This window comes from Saccoglossus kowalevskii, chromosome 5, assembly GCF_978046115.1.
Source record: "Saccoglossus kowalevskii chromosome 5, keSacKowa6.1, whole genome shotgun sequence".
NCBI lineage: Eukaryota > Metazoa > Hemichordata > Enteropneusta > Harrimaniidae > Saccoglossus > Saccoglossus kowalevskii.
In genome coordinates, this window is record NC_140645.1 from 12,447,532 (window position 1) to 12,451,121 (window position 3,590).

Consider the following 3,590-nt stretch of genomic DNA (forward strand, 5'->3'; position numbering starts at 1 on the left):
AAAATAAGAATTTTCACATTCAGAGATATTTGTTTGAATCTGTTGGATAACAAATACAGATCCTCATGTCACACTTGTAAATTGTGATCAATTCTCGTTCACCAATGAATAACATTATGAAAATGCTTCTTCAAATGTTTTTAATCAGATGACAATGAAAAACAAATATAATGCCAATCTGATTATACCAACTTCACTCTGCTATTATCAATGGCACATTCAGTCCTCTTTACCAGTGCTTGATAAGCTATTCTCAATTATTGCATCAGACTCTATATTGTCACTGCTAACACTATAACTATCTGCACAGTAATGAATAAGATGTCTTTCAATATAACTACTCTCATCTTTGCCATGTACACATGAACACTTAGATACACAAATATCACAACAACTGTGATATAATACTTTGTCTTTCAAATGATTTATTTCCAAAATTGAAGCAAAATCTTCATAAAGTTTCACTCGTCTGCATATATTTGTGTTTCTTAAGTATGATACAAAATAAAGAAATGAGATGGTTTGTCATCTCTCCCAAATTCCTGTACATACAACTCTATTATCAAATGAATATCATGATGAAAATTTTTCATATCAATTAATACCCATTCTAAGAGCTGTTGTACAAAAAATAATATGCAACTCTGTATGTGACACTTTCGTCATTTCTTTTAAGTGAGACTCTTATACTACAGAATCAGTTTCGCTGTGGTACATCCCAATGTAAGAAATTGAGGCAGGATATTCTTCAAAGTAATCATATAATCTAGATGTATAATCAAGTGATAAACAGTAGACGTGGAAACTGGTCAGTTTCCTCTCTCAACTTATCAACCATCCAGTAAAAAGTTGAGGGGATATCACGTACAATTTTCAAAACACCATATATAACATTAGCCTTATTGGGACAAACATTTATATTATTACAGTCTGAAATGGAGCCTGTGTCCTTGATCTGTGACTGTAACAATTTGGATGCTGTTGCGGTCAATGCACATCAGGAAAATAGGATCATAGTTCTCTTAAATAGGAAAAATACTCTCGAAGTGCACATTCCTGCTCCTTGCGTCTGCCTTTGTTACTTTGAGCAATAGTCGGCTTTCCCCTGTAAAGAGCAAAAATGAAGATACTCAATATGTGTTTACACAACACTTATTTTAATATAGATACTGGTAATTCATTTTTCCTCTGTCTTAGGGGCTTGAGGATTTGAAACTTGGAAGGAGTGTGAACAAATTTTTGTAAAGCATTAAATAATTAATAATGACATAACATCAGTACTGTCTATCTTTAAATAATCTCCACAATTGTGACAAAACATGTGCAAGCTATTGCAGCTTCCTGATGAATATTAAATGACTTCAATCGTTATTGCGTGAGTATATCAAATTTTCAAACGCAATGTCCACACAAAAAACTACGAAACGTTCACAACAACACTATCGGCGCCAACACCGCCATTTGACCTTTTGACCGTTTGACGAAAATCAAAATAATGACAAATACTGCAATAAATGTGTTCACTATGTATTCATATACATAGATATCGTAGACCAAAGTAGAAGATACTGAAAATGCTGTGACTCAAGCGAAAATTGGCCGACTTGAATGACATTAAGAAAACACATAAAACAGATAAATGCGAGTGTGTTCTGAAATCTTCGGGTTAACATGTGTCAACCAACTAACAGCAAGTTATGCCAAGGCACGCATCCGAGAAGCTAAATACTAGTAGCCATCGAATGCAAAGTTACGCTGCAGGACAACAGCTACAAGACAATATGCGAAGTATGCAAGGAGACAACGGTTGTTTGTCAGTAACAATTACGAAATTCATCGAAACACGCGTAAACCTACCTCGAACTTCACCTCTGCAGCAGTACATGTGTGATCAGCCATTTTTTCATCTGGAGTTCTACGCTTGCGCAAAACATGAGTTTAGCCGCTTTGTAAGACGCTCTGTGATTGGCTGAGTAAATTGCCTGGTTCTGGAACGAGAGTTCCTATGCGGGTTGTTCAGATCCCGGTGGCTTTCACGAACAAAACCATTCTTGCAGCAAAATAATTGTAACGTCAAAAATAATTAAAATAAATAATAATAATAAGTAAATAAATAAATAAAATAAATAATAATTATAGTATTTATATAAAAAAAAATTAAAAAAAAAATTAAAAAAAAAATTAAACCAGGATCTTATTTTAATCAGATTGGTAATAGAGATAGGATCAACAGTCTGCAAAATATAAATAAAGCAGAAACTCCACACTCATGTAATAGAGATAGGATCAACAGTCTGCAAAATATTAAATAAACAGAAACTCCACACTCATTTAATAGAGATAGGATCAACAGTCTGCGAAATTTTAAATAAAAACAAAAACAAAAATCACACTCAAGTAATAGAGATAGTATCCACAGTCCAATAAATAAAAATAAAAACAGAAATTCAACTCTTAATTGCAAAAATAGATGAGATCAACAGTCTGCAAAATTTCAAATAAAAGCAGAAACTCATTCATGTAACAGTCTGCATTTAGCAACTACCTAACCACCACCAGTTAAACCTGTGCTGCCTTTAAAACCTCCATGCCTGCAAGAGTGCCCCACGAACACTTCGATAATATCCATAATTACCCAATTTGTTCAAGTGAATGCCATCTGGTAACATTATAGTTAGAGAAGAATTCCATAAGCCAATATGCTTCCAAACATGGCAAATGAAAATTCCTCTAAGGCAGACTTTAACGCGTGATTTAAAATATCTACCCTAGCATTGTAAATATGAAACTTATGAAATGGTCTCATCCTGTGCATGACTTGACTGACAATTATTTGTTTTACCCTGAATTCCCTATGCATTTGATGAACGAGGTCACCATTTTGCATGTGATTTGCAATGGCTCCACGCAAAAGTCACACAGATCATTGGACCCTAACTCTAAGACCATAATATCCGGCGAAACCCGGCTCACCACACCAAGGTCAAAGTTTACCAGCGACGATACCGTTCGTCCACCAACACCATGGAAATAAATAACCATTTGACTCAAATCGAAAGTTGGTGACACATTATATTGCTGTTGGTTCTCATGCACAAAAGTTTTGAGTCGCCTTACAAACGAGTGTCCTAAAATAAAAACCGTTGTTTTTTTTGTTTTTTTTTGGTTTTTTGCCGCACACATCCTTCACCTTACACGTAATAAAATGGCGGTCGGATTAAGCAAAAGAAACCGCCGCAGACTACAAAATTCAAAACGCTTCTAGGAATGAAATTCAAATGATATACCACACCAAACCACCTTCATTCAAATCTTGGATGTATTAAGGTTGATAAATATACCAAGTGAAGCGGAGATCAATAGAAAATGAATATTATTTCCACAATTTACCACACTAAGAAAGACCACTTACATTTCTGTTGTGACGCCTTGAAGATGGAGTGACGTCACACCTCGCGCAACAAGAGTGACATCACATTACGCACATCAGCTCCGTTGATGGCGCACTATCGCTTGCGTTCCAGACACAAAGCCTATTGCTTCCGCAATACGTTATAAATCAAGTTTGTAAATTATGGTAGTTGTAATAA

At 35.0% G+C, this 3,590-nt stretch overlaps 1 long non-coding RNA gene across 1 annotated transcript; it reads right to left on the reverse strand.

The window, feature by feature from the left end:
• Window positions 1-870: 870 nt before the first annotated feature.
• Window positions 871-1,948, reverse strand: LOC146745507 (uncharacterized). Its single transcript, XR_014929501.1, has 2 exons — window positions 1,858-1,948; window positions 871-1,105 (listed from the first exon to the last, which is right to left on the reverse strand). It is a non-coding gene; the product is annotated as an uncharacterized LOC146745507 (long non-coding RNA).
• Between the last annotated feature and the right edge of the window lie 1,642 nt (window positions 1,949-3,590).